The following is a 13,938-nucleotide window of genomic DNA, read 5'->3' as shown; positions in this document are numbered from 1 at the left end:
AACTACCAGCAGGTACTTGTTGAAAAGGGAAAAAAGAGCAAAAGGACTGGGGCAGCCTCCTTCCCCGTGCCTAGCCCAGCATTTCAAATGAACAAACTCAGAGAGCTGGGGCTGAAGGGGAGACAAGTAGCCATTTTTTAAAAAATTCATAGCATGTGAAGGCGACAGTGGACCAAAGCAGCCTCCAGGGACAGGCGTCCTCGGAGCATCAAGGAGAGGACTGAAGACAGGTCCTTCCAGGCACTTTGGTAAGGAAAACTCCTTAAATAGAATTTAAGAGCACCTAGGAATCCCCTACTCTACCCAGCCTTTTGAGAATAGGTCTCTGCTGGGTCAGGGATGCAGCTGAAGGTAGTGTATCTTGTTTCACAATATTAGCACCCACTGGAGAAGCAAGGATTCCAATGCTGTTGCCAGGTCATTTGGCATGTTGGAGAGACTCTGGATCACAGAGAAAGAGAAATGTGTGAATAATGAAGAGAGAATCAGACGAGGAAGAAACCCACAAATGAATCTGTTGTCTCGTGGAGATCCAAAAACTGGAAGGGATGATCAAGAGGATTTGTCAGTTCTCCATGCTTACTAAGCACAGAGTGGGCTGAATGTCACACCGTGGAATCAGCAAAACTGAAACTGGTGTATGGGGGGACAAACGCTAAGTAGTGTATGACAATCCAACTGCACTGGAGGGTTTTAGGGGAAGGGCAAGAAGGCCTTGAGGGTACGACACTCCTGTGTACTTTTTCCGCCTGGGGGCAAAGAGCCAGACTGAAGTGGAATTACTATTGTACTAACAGAGGAAAGTTCTCCTCTTGGAGCAGATATGGCTGAAAGTCATACTAGATAACAGCATTGTATTACTTCATTACTCCGCAAACACTTATTCCATAGCACCAGAATTAGTCAAAATAAACTAATTCATTAAAAAAAATCATGAACCTTTTCCTCAAGGAACTATAATCTTATTGGAAAGACAGAAGGATCAGAGAAGCATAGGAAATAGAAAAAGCCAGTGTTTGCTTACATATTTAGGATGAGAACTAATAACATGAAAACAGGATTTCAGAGACACAGGGACCAAGATATTCTATTCTAATCCTCTGTTTCAAGAGGTGAGGAAACCGAGGTCAAGTCCTGATAGTGATAAAGCCAATGCACCAAGTCCCATGGGAGAACCCCTCCTGCTCTGCAAAGCAATATGGGGATGGAGGGAGCTGTGTCGGGGGAGCTCCAGTCAGGCTGGTTAAAATGGAGCCAGGACTGGGGGGACTGATGTAAATTAGATTGGTGGAAAAAAGGTAGTCAGAGTGGAGGAATCGCACAAAGCAATGCAAGAAGAAAAACCAGGCAGCTGCAGAGCCAGGAACAGTCACCTCACTCCTAAGCAGCCACCTAGGAACATCTAGGAGTAATCACTGGCTTTAGTCCCTCTATCAACTTTTTATTGCTTTATTGCTTAATACTATGCAATTTGATGCCCCAAACTCTTACTGTTTGAGTGTGTCAGTTCATCTTTCCATCTAACTCTCCTTCCAGGCAGGGATTTAGTGAATGAAGATAGAACTGACTACCAGCATCATCAGAACTCCGGACAGCCTCCTAGTACTTTTTAAAAACAAGATAGAAACCGCTCACCTGATTTGGAGAACAAACGCAAAAGAAACAAAGTGGAGTATATGTATTCATTTCAAAATGCTTATTAAGCCATGAACTGCAAATTTCAGACACAGAATATCTTTCCCAACCAGGGGCTGAGCAGGTTTTTATAAATAGGATGAATAAAATAAAAGTGTTGTGGGAATGGGTGCCAACCCATGTGAGGAAAGCTGGATGAGGCATTCAGCAAAAGAAAAAGAGAGACAGAAAGAAACAAACCAGTTTCCTGGTCAAAGAAGTTTGAGAAACATTGGTGATCCTCTAAAAAAAAAAAAAGAAAAAGAAAAAGAAAAAAGTGAGTTTGGAGTTTCATAATGTACACAAGCATCTTAAAAGTTCTTACAAGTACTGAGGTTAAGAAAACCTCTTAATTTTGTTTGAGACCATGTTTCAAACTTGACCACCACAGAACCTTGTTTTTTATTTTTTCATCAATGGGTTTAGCAAATGACATCCTTAGAAGCTCTGCTGCCTGAGTTAGTAGAGTGCTTTTAGAATGGGGGCAGAAATGAGCCTTCAGTTCAGTGGAAAAAGGGGAAAGGCACAGAGCCCTTAGTTATTGGCACATCTGGGACACTTGTGGGTTATTTGAGACAATGTCTCAAACAGGGGAAGGACATCCTCAAGCTCAGAGTTTTTAACTCTCTAAGAAATTAAACAGGAACTATCTTTAGGGAAATTGCTTTTGTCCCCCCAAATCATAAGTAAATCTTTTATTTGCTGAATTTTTAATCTCTTTTTTATAAAATTTAGGTTTAGATCAGTTTCTATGTGCTAAGAGACAAAACAACAGAATAGAAAAACACATTATGCTGTCAGACATAGGTAAGAGACCCTGGATTTACAAGGCCATGGTGGGTGGTTTGAATATGATAGAAAAATCCACCACAAGAAAAAAGGAGCAAATTTCAGCCTTGAAGGAAATCAATCCATTACCTAATTTGAAATTCTAGTACTTTCCATCATGCTTTCTTGGCTGAAGATTAATTCTCAGAATTCATTAGTGTCACCACATTAAACACAGGTTGTTGCAACAATTTGCAGCTATCTCCCAGCCTGGCTTATGCCCAAAATAGGCAAAAGGGACATTTTTTTTTAGCAAGAAGCAAGGTTGGGCTATGGAGCTGAAGGCGCCTGAGGGCCCCCCTCCTTCCAGACCATAATGCACTGTCGCTGTATAAACTGCCATTTCATAACCAAAAATCCGGATGCTGCAAGGGGGAGCTATTTATCAAGAGTCACAGGCTGATGTTTACCCGTGAATAAACGCTCTTGATATAGAGCAGCTGAAAAAGCAAAAACTAAAAATACTGGTGAACTTGATGAGAAAAGCGTGGGGAAAGGCAATCTCGTCCCACACAGCAGGGCAACACTAGATCAAAACTTGGGATTTATGTCTCTTCTCATTTCTTTATCAACATTCTGTCTTTCATACTTTCTGCAATTTTCTTGTAGGCTTGCTACTTCGATGGTTAAGTGTTCCCTGTCGGTACAGAATAGCTAAATGGTTTTTGATCTGAGCAAACATTTCCCTGCCCCGTGATTCACCATGCTGCCCTGCGGTTCCTATCATCCTCAAACAGCAGCCTGACTGACAAAGAGGCCTTCACATCAAGAGGAGAAAATCCTCCAGAGAATAGACTAATTATAGGCTAAATAGCAGAGCCCGGGGTACTATGTCTTGGAAGAAAATTTCCATTCTGAAAGACAAGACTATGACAAACACAGGCATTTCCCCCAAAATGACTAATGCCTTAATTTAAGAAAATAAAAAGGCAGACTGAGAATCTTGACATTGCCTACGTTGTTTCAGTAAACCACCGCCTCTCTGGTGGAATAGGTAACTGCGTTCCAGTTTTCCTGAAACTCACAAATATCATATTTGGTAGTGGTGTATTAAAGTCTGAAATTCCATGGTAACTTCACACCTGGGGTGGGGAGTTGGCAGGGTAGAGGTCCTCACCTGGAACAGTTAAATGAGATCTGGAGCACATACTTATGAGGTAGTTTTACAGTTATCAGAGAAGAACAGACGCTACTTACTTTAAAACAACAACAAAAAAAGGCCTGAGAAGGTAGGAGGAAAAATTTTAGAACAGAAGACTCAGCCTGCCTTTGAAGTGGTAATAGGAGCAGCTTCTGTCCTGCAAAGTAGAAGAGAGAGGAAGGGTAGTTGCCATTTTGCCTGAGATCCCAAGGAGGGAGGCCTGGATGCAGGGTTGGGAAGAAGAGCAACTCAGCTTAGTACTAGGTACTTAGTACTTAGTACCTGCAGGCAGAGCTGTCGGCACCGAGGGTCCAGAGGGAGCTCAGATGAAAAGGAAATGGAAAAGGAAGAAACTGGGAGATGGACAAGAACCAGTTTTCACACCCAGCAAAGAAGACTCAAAGAAGGTGAAGCAAGTAGGAGAGAAAAAGTGTGGTGTGGTTTGAAGCCCAACAAACAAATCTATGAGCAAATAGCACAGAATCTCCCTTGAGAGTAAAGAAATGTGCACCAATGGAGCTGGAATTCTTAGAAGGGGCTAGAGGCCTGGCTAAGGCAAACAGCTGCACTGTGTAACCCCAGAATGCCCCAGTGGTACCGACTGAGTGAAACCTAGCAACACTCCTTTCACACTGTTTCTGATCCCTTGGGCCATGGTAAATAATTAGAAAAGCCCAGATTAACTGGTTGTGTCCCTAGAGAAGGAGCTGTGATACAAATTCTAGGTCCTTAAGCACTGCATGTCTGGGGACAGCCTGAGGGCCACAGATGGGAAGGAGAGTATACACAGACATCAGTCTGGAGAAAACAGGGGACCATGTAGAAGTGTTAGTCAAATGAGAAGAAGAGTTCACTTGCTACAGCTCAGAGTCAAGCAGCAGGTGAAGATGAAGATGAAGCACAGGTTCAGGGTAAAGAGAGGCGAGTCCAAGGAGAAGCCAGGGGAAGACCTGAGGGTGGAGGTATTGCTTTATCATTTGTTGTTGGGACTTACGCTGTTCTTCCCAAGTGGCCCATGGCATTTGTAAGACTGGTTACAAGCATGCCTTCTGCTGGACATGATAGCAGCCCAGGGACAGCCTGATTTTTGTATCCTAGTACTCAGGCAGTCTTCAGGATGGTACTTGGTGGCCCCCAGTCACCGATTCACACTTCCCCTGTTTTCTTCATTTCTCTCTTCCTTAATTGGGTTTTTGTGAAAAGCACTTGGCTGTTAAACAGGTATTTCTCCAAGGCAACTCCAGGCACGTGGAACAGTCAAGGCACCAGACAGCATGTGTCAGTACTTCAAGATGGAGCCCCAGCAGCTGGGTTACGAGATGTTGGTCTGATCAAGTGCCACCCTGTATTTCTGAGGGCTGGGGAAGGTGTGATTATTGTAGCTCAGAATCCTGCCAATTGCTGGATCTCTCAGTCCACAGTATGGCAGCTTCCCAGAAGCTGGTAGGCACTGCCACGGCTGGCATAGCTAGGCATCTCCTGCAGCACCCCAGCCACTATCTCCTGGGCCTCTCCAAGGGATGAGATCAGTCATAGATCAGCCTTGACTTCTTTTAAAGGTCTTTGTTTAAGGTGAAGATTAAAGAAATATTTGCATGAAGCAGCCCAGGAAGATAAGGAGCACCAAAGGGCAAAGTGATAGGTGCATCCAGAGGATGGTGGTTATGGAAAATGTGTGTGAGTTGGGGCAAGATAATCCAGAAGTTAGCAGATCCTTTTTTTTTTTTTTTTTTGGTACCAGGAAGTGAACTCAGGAATGCTTAACCATCAAGCCACATCCCCAGCCTTTTTACTTCTTATTTTGAGACAGGGTCTCACTGAGTTGCTTAGGGCCTTGCTAAGTTGCTGAGGCTGGCTTTGAACTCATGATCTTCCTGCCTCAGACTCCTGAGCCACTGGGATTATAGGCATGCACCACAGCACCCCGTGGCAGATTCATTTTTTAAAGATACAATTGTTTTGTAGAAACATCATCCTTAAAATAGTCTGTTGGTGTATTTAAATAATATAAGCAATCACCAAAACCATTATTCTCCTAAAAATGACACATGTAGTCATTCATTTTAAATAGTATTGGTGCAATAATACACAGGGATTAAGAGTGAGATATGGGGGGGGGGTTCTAGGGTTGTGGCTCAGTGGTAGAGAATTTGCCTAGCATGTGTGAGGCACTGGGTTTGATTCTCAGCACTGCATATAAATAAATAAAGGGCCGCCAACAACTAATAAAATATTTTATTTATTTTTTTTAATTTTTTAATATTTATTTTTTTTTTAGTTTTCGGCAGACACAACACCTTTGTTTTTACGTGGTGCTGAGGATCGAACCCGGGCTGCACGCATGCCAGGCGAGTGCGCTACCGCTTGAGCCACATCCCCAGTCCCCAATAAAATATTTTTAAAATTATTCACTTTCTCTCAGTGGGATCCGTACCTCTAAGGACAAAATTCCTGTTTGACAGATGTCCTAATCAAACTCTGCAAAGTTCTGGGGGTCTGGGGAGGGGGCTTTGAGGGGTCTGACAATTCAGCAAAAACAAAGACCTTGGGAATTTTCAAGTTCAAGCCTTTGAGTATTCTTGTTTTTGAATGTCTGGCTAATTTCTTTGATTCAAAAATCAATTTCCATTTTGACAAACAGTCATGGTCTGCTTCTTAGTCCAGGCTTAAGTGCCCAGGGACATACGAATTGTATTCTTTCCCCTTGATCCTGCTTGCCACTCTGCCCTGAATTAAATCCATAATTTTCATTCGTATGCATTTTCTCCTTACAGAGGGAAGAAATGGATGGTACCCAGCCATTCCTCATAAGAACTGAACAACCAGTTCCACAGTGCATGACTGTTACATGCTCAAGACCACCCCAGGACTGGGGTGGGGGCCAGGAGAGTGCAAATCAAACAAAGATATTGATAGGGAACACACAGACACGAGTGGTGGGAACATGAGGTTAAGGGAACAATTCTATAAACTAGGCCCACTTTGCTGACTCCATATGCTTTCTTAAACTATAAATGTGTGTGTGTGTGTGTGTTTACATACATACACATATATATAACCTGCAGCCCTGCCTGACATAATTCAATAGGATAGGTTACATTCCTTAGCAAACAATCTGTTATCTGCAGGAGAAATATAGGCCCAAAATGCAGATAAAAAGAACATAGGTTACCCTAAAGTGGGGGGACTTTTGTGACCCTTATGCAGACCTGATCCTAGAACTCAATAACATAAGGATAATTTCTACTAATCATAAAATCTGTAAAAACAGTTGTCATGTGCCATGGGGACTTGAAAGTCTGATGTCATCCTACTGTCAATCAAAAGATAAGAGGTAGATGTGGGCTGGACTCTGGAAACTTCCTTGGGAACCCCCCTCCCCCTATAAAACTGGAGGGCAGGAGGGGTATGCCATCTTTCTCCTCTCTTAGATGACCCACCCTCTCTCTTAAGAGTGTCCCCTTTTCCCTTTCCTATCTCTTCAATAAACTCATGCTGCTACTCTGAGTGACTCGTCCGAAAGCTCTCCAACATGGCAAGTGAAACAGGACACCAGGGGCTGCCTCAGCTCAGTGGCATGGCTCATGTCATGAGAAACTTAGCATCTTATGGGGTAATACTGAACTTACACATATAAAATATTTAGAGAACAAGGTGATATTGAAATTATTGATTCATTCAAAAACATATTAGGTATTTGCTATGAATGGCACTGTACCAAGTGCTTGGGAGAAACACACCTGGAGTGAAACACTGGCTCTCGAAGATTTAGAAAAAGTAGCAGAATGGACACGGACATAAATAACCATAATTCAAGGATAAAATGAATAAGCACTAGAATAACTCAGGCATAGTAAATTATTCTAGGTAGGAGAACAAGTATTTCACGGGAAAGATGATACTTGGGTCTTAAAGGACAAAGGGTACATCGAAAGTGCAGGGAGAAGCATTCAAGTGAAGGGTACAGAAGCCCCTTGGGGAGGCCCCTTGGTATAAAATGCAAGACTCAATCAGGGAACAGAGTAGAACAGAATCCTGCAGGTGTAATAGATAAGAGTAAGAATCTGCCTTGGAACTTTTTTCTGGAACCTAGAAGGCCTTATGCAATGAGCTTGGGTTTGCTTTCTTAATCTTAGCCATACTGACAGGGAGTTTTTAAGCAGAAAGATTACACAATTAGATCTTCCTTTAAAATAAACTGGTGGGGCTGGGGTTGTGGCTCAGTGGTAGAGCGTTCACCTAGCACGTGTGAGGCACTGAATTCGATCCTCAGTACCACCATAAAAATGAAATAAAGACATTGTGTCCACCTATAACTAAAAAATAAATATTTTTTTAAAAACTGGCATCCAATTACAGAGTCAAATGGAGGAAGGGAGGGGGTCCTTTTAGGAAACACCCATTGAGTCAGCACAGAGGACCCAGAAGAGAAAGATGATGGTGTAGCTGTGGAAACTAAAGACAAGCCAAAAGCACAGAAAGAGAAGAAAAAAAGTTGCTGGTGGAATCTAAGGCAAATTTAATTTAATAGACGTACCTACAGCTATATCTTTGTATACATCTATCTTTCACCTTCACTACCCACAGGAACATCTCTCAAAGGACCCCAAAACCTTGAATACCAATTCCAGGATCTCTTTTTAGTTCTCTTTGTGTTCAAGTGCTCTGCTCAGGCCTGGCTCACGGCCACTGTTGAGCTGCCCTGCTTTCTTGAACATTTTCTTTCCTAGTCTGCAGCAATGCTCTGTCTCTCAGTCATTCCCTTACTTCTTGACCACTCTTGCTCATTTATTTTCATTGCTGGGTAGAGCAAAGGACAAGGGCAGAGGAGATGCAGTATGCGGAGACAAGGAGCAATGGGCATAGAACAGAAAGCATTTGTGTCCACAGGCTTGGAATGTGCTCCTAAGGTACCACTCAGTGTGCTAACCAATATTGAAGAAATTTGCATATCACTGGGAAGGCTATCCCTAGCCTTGGGGACTCACAATCCCAAATAAGTCTGAAGATTCTGCTGAAAACCAGTGAGTTAAACTCAAAATGCATATTTGGCACTAAGTAAAAATTACAAGTGTAAAAAAATGAGTAAACACAACTGATTAATTATTGCAAATGATCTTTATAACAGTTTTAATGAGATATTAATTCACATACCATACAGTTCACCCATTTAAAATGTATAATTCAAAGCCTTTTTTTTTTTTTTGGTACTGGGGATTGATTGAACTCAGGGGCACTCGACCACTGAGCCACATCCACAGCCCTATTTGGTATTTTATTTAGAGACAGGAGCTCACTGAGTTGCTTAGTGCCTCTCTTTTTGCTGAGGCTGGCTCACAGCCCTTTTTTCAAAAATAAAGAACAGACATTTTTCCTTCCACATTGTCCATTTACACAGTTGTGCAACCTTTACCACAATCAGTTTAAGAACATTTTCATCACTTCAAAAAGAAACCCCATACCTCTTTGCACTCACTCCCCACCCCATGTCCCTTTGACCTTCTCCATCTCAGGAAACTACTAATCGATTTTTCTATTTTTATAGATTTGCCTAATTTGGAAATTTCTTATATGGGCATTTCTGTGACTGGTTTTTTTCACTTAGCATGTTTTCAAGGTTCATCTCTATCAGAGCATACATTAATATTTCATTCCTCTATAATACTAAAAAATGTTCCATTGTATAGATAAACCACATTTTATTCATCCATTGATCAGTTGATAGGTTTGGGGGATTATTATTAAGCTATTATGAATTAATGTTATACCCATTTCTGTGTTTTTGTGTGCACATGTTTTCATTTCTCCTGGATGTACTCCTAAGAGCAGAGTTGCTCTATGTTTACCTTTTGAAGAACTACCAAGACTGCTTTCCAGAGCAGCTGTGTTGTCTTACATTCCCACTAGTAGGGTATGCATTTGATTTTTAATACTTCGTCCTGTTCCAGAAATAATTCCAGGCATCTTACAATAACAGGTGTTTCAATGAAGGTATATGTAATGAGGCAAAAATAAAGCAAAGGGTAAATTTGGGAAGAAAAATAGAATTTAGAGTGCTAAATAAATGACTTTGCCAGAGAGGTCCACAAATTTGGCTCTAGTCTTCTAAGCAGACAATGTGGAAGGAAAAATGTCTGTTCTTTATTTCTTAAAATCCATTCTAGACAAATAGACTACTAGCTGCTTAGAGAACAGTGATAATTGGTAATGAGACTAAAGATAAGCTCTCCTGGGTTTTCACAAAAATGACTGCAAGTAATGTAATGGATACTGTTTCTCTCTAGTAAACATGGCCATGAGTTCCATAGAGTATTTTTTTTCTTCCTTCCTTCCTTCCTTCCTTCCTTTCTTTCTTTCCTGCAGTGCTGGGGAATTGACCCCAGGTCATCACGCATGCTAAGCAAACACTCTAACCACTGAGCCACATCTCCAGTCAGAGAGCTATTTTTTTTTCCTCTTTTAAAATTGGTGCATTGTCGTTGTACATGATGATGGGATTTGTTGTTACATAGTCATACATGCACACAATATAACAGTGTAATTTGGTCAATATCATTTTGCAGTATTTCCCCTTTCCTTTTCCTCCTCCTTCCCCCTGGTCCCTTTCATAGGGCTGTTTCTTAGAGTGCTCTTCAATCCTAACTAATGCCTAATACCAAAGAATCATCTAGCAAAAAATTCATCCTGGGTGGCCAATACAAAGAGGCACAGACCTCTGATCTTAATCCAGGGCTAACCCTACAAGAGACCTGGTGAACTTTTACAGGCTCAGGCCCCTTGATTCCTAATATGTGGAAAGCAACACTCACACGCTGGCAACCATCAAGTGAAGGAAAGGCAGGTGCCAAGGCACACGTGCTGATCATACAAAGTCCAAGAAGAAGATTGCAGGGAAAGTTTACTCCTTGAATTGAGAGCAGCCCAGAGGAAGGAGCAATTTTATCCCTACTGTGGGAGCCGGGGGAGGGGGAGAGGACTGAGCATCCCAAGTGGGTGTGGAAACAATAGGGCGGTCAGTTTGCCTCCTAAATGATGCTGATAATGGTTCTAGCAAGAAGTTCAAGCTGTAATCCATGGTGGGGGTAGGGGATTCACAAGTGTCCTGGGGTCACTATCACCCACACTTTGTGTCCTTCCCTCAATGTGTGTTCTTTGGATACAGACAAAAAAAGTGGATTCAACATTCCTCAGTGGGTCACCAATTCCATGCCTATTGTTGATGGATTGAACATCAAACTGGGGCAATGAATCAAGCCAGACTTTCCTAACAATCTCACCACTCCTGAAAAACCTGGAAAAAAATCTCATCAGATCACATGGAGTTGTGAATGTTTTATGCAACTCTGGATCGTACACAGCTACTGACGGACTGTCTTGGTTCATGTTCCTGAGGACACAAACTGTCAGTGTCTGTCACTCGTTATCCCCCTTCTGAGTCAGAAAGTTTCAAAGGACAATGAACTACAAGGCCCAGATTGGTACTGCTGCTGCCCCTTGGAAAGAGAACTCTTCCTGAGGAAGTGGCCACCCAAGGAAGCCTGTGAGTATTGCTTCTGTGTGTGCTTTTAGACCAAGAAATGAATACGTCACCCCCCAGGGATGTCAATCCAGTGCCTTGTTCAAGCACTAAATTTTGTAAGATACAATATTTTTCTTTTTTAGGCAAGGGAATGAATAAAGACACAGACTGCCAAAGAGAGTCTGGGGAGTCCTTAAAACTCCTCCATTAGCATGATGGAGCAGTACAGCTCCGTCTATTACATCAAAGCCTCATCAGAGGCCCTAATCCTCTCTGAAAGGAACTCTCAGGCAGCCAAGCTATTAATTTGCTGAATAATAGGCCATCTGATTAACCCTTGAAAAGCAAAGCACAGGCACTGCAGGCAACAAATGTTCCCAGGGGCTGAGAATGAAGGAGGAGGCCTTTGGAACAGTTGCCACTGCAGTGTTAGGGAACCAGCGCTAAGCCTAGGTTTCTGAATGGTTAGCTTTCTGCTTTCCTTCCCCATTTCCCCATTCTCTCTCCCTAGAGCATGCTGATTCCCTTCCCTGGTACTGTAGTGTGTCCTGAGCTTTAAGCCAGCCACATACTCGGTGACGTGCTTAGATAGGTGATGTGGAACTTTCATGTCACAGAATAGACCCACAGCTGCAAATCAGTGACAATAAAGACTCTTTTAAGAACATTTACCCAGGACTGGAGGTGTGGCTCAATAGTAGAACCCTAGCCTGGCATGTGTGAGGCCCTGGGTTTGATCCTCAGCACTGCATATAAATAAATAAATAAATGATAAAAGATCCATGGACAACTAAAAACATATTTTTTTAAAAAGTTAAAAAACAGTTCTACCTCCAAAATAATATATTGCAAGTACTCTGCTGTCTTAAAATAGGGATAGAAAAAAAGGGTACAGAAAGCTTTCTCTAAAAGAAATAAACATTAGGAATACTTAAGAATCATCATGACACAGTAAGGAATTACTTAACCTTTGATGATACTCTTTCTTCATGAGAGCTACAATATTAAACAAAACTACGTGAGAAAAAGTTTGATAATGCTTCCAAAGCACAAAACTTATTAAAAAGCTAATGTAATCAAGATAATCAGTTATTGGTATAGCAACAGACACACAGGCAGTAGAATTGAGAACACAGAAATAAATTAAAAAAAAAAAACATTTACACACCTATATCTGCTCTAGAGCAGGTCATGTGTGATCTGGGGAAAATAGAAAAGGAGGCAGAACCCACAGCTGGGTAAAAGGAGGGGGTGTGGGTCGCCAGCTTGGGCGTGAATGAGATCACTTCTAACTCAACAAGAGAGGCCTAGCATGGAACCAGGTTGATTCTTTTATGGGATTCTGCTGCTAGAGGTAAACAACTGGATGCTGTGTTGCCAAGGACAGGTAACAGGTAAGCTGGGTGGAGGGTTTCACTTGGTGTGCTTTAATAAATCACATACACATCAGCCTTTCTGCTGGTTGTATCAGATAATGAGATGAATGATTGAATGTATGACATGGCGGTCAATTATCATGTGGAGGATATAAATTCTATTGTGCTGAGGACATTTATCTCTGTATTGATCTGGCTTTGCTAGCAAGGATCATAAATTACTAGCCTTCCACAATCGTATGATAAATACTCTAATAACACAATGCCACCAACTGTTTTCCCAATAAATTCCCTTATGTTTTCAGTTAGAAACATGCAGGGTTTATTTTATTTTACTAAAGACTTTATTTTTTAGAGCAGTTTGGGGTTCACAGCAAAATTAGGAGGAAGGGACAGAGAGCCCCCTCCCACCCCCAGCTCCTGCTCAGGCATAGGCTCCTCCATTATCACCTCCCCCAGCAGGACATTGATTACAATTGGTGAACCTACACTGTCAGATCAGAAATCAGAACTACCTGAAGTCCATAGCTTACCTTAGGGCTCACTCTTGGTGTCATCCATTTTATAGGTTTGGAAAAATTTATAATGACATGTATCTACTACTATGTTATCTTCTGCATATTTTCACTGCCCTAAATCCTGTTATGCCTAGTCATCCCTACCCCCACCCCACCTGCTGACAACTGCAGATCTTTCTGCCATCTCTAATTTCTTCTTTTTCTTCTGAAAGGCTCCTAAATGGAGCCTTTTCACATTGGCTTCCTTCATTCAACAATGTGCATTTGAGGTCCTCGCATGTCTTTTTGCAGCTCGATAGCTCCTTTTCTTTTGAGTACTAAATAATATTCCATTGCATGGATGTATTACAGTTTACTTATTCATTCACGGTCTCTTGCTTTCAAGTTTTGGCAATTATAAAGATTTCATAAACATCTGTGTGTAGATTTTTTTTCCCCCGACACAAATCCTTTGTGTGGAATGCCCAGGAGTATGATTGCTGGGTTGGATGGTAAGAACGTATTTAATTTTGTAAGAAACTGCAAACTATCTTCCTAAGTGGCTGAACCATTTTGCATTCTGTCCAGCAATGAGTAAGAGCTCCTGCTGTTCCACATCCTGGCCAGCAGCTGGTATTGTCAGTGTCTCAGATTTTGATCATTCTCATGGTAATATCTCCCTGCTGTTGCACTGGTTTAATTTTAACTTTATTGCCAAAAAGTTACAGGTAGTATGAAGACCATGGAGGAAGATCTGTTCATCCCAAACAAACAAATAGCGATGTGTTACAGCCAGCAGCCACGAGCTCACTGGGTATCATTGTTACCTTTCCAGGAATTTTGTGAAATAGCTGATATCACATTGGTAGCTGGAAGGTGGTCATGGTGGGCATATTTAAACCA

The 13,938-nt window shown here is 41.9% G+C and overlaps 1 protein-coding gene across 2 annotated transcripts in view; it reads right to left on the bottom strand.

Moving 5' to 3' along the window:
* Positions 1-13,938, bottom strand: part of Myo3b (myosin IIIB) — a 430,473-nt gene that overhangs the window by 275,498 nt on the left and 141,037 nt on the right. The gene's annotated exons all lie outside the window — the stretch shown is intronic.

Source organism: Marmota monax, unplaced genomic scaffold, assembly GCF_021218885.2.
Source record: "Marmota monax isolate L192 unplaced genomic scaffold, Marmota_monax_Labrador192_F-V1.1 WCK01_AAM20220418_F8-fsc00007, whole genome shotgun sequence".
NCBI classification, from domain to species: Eukaryota; Metazoa; Chordata; class Mammalia; order Rodentia; family Sciuridae; genus Marmota; species Marmota monax.
This window is presented reverse-complemented; position numbering and strand designations above follow the sequence as displayed.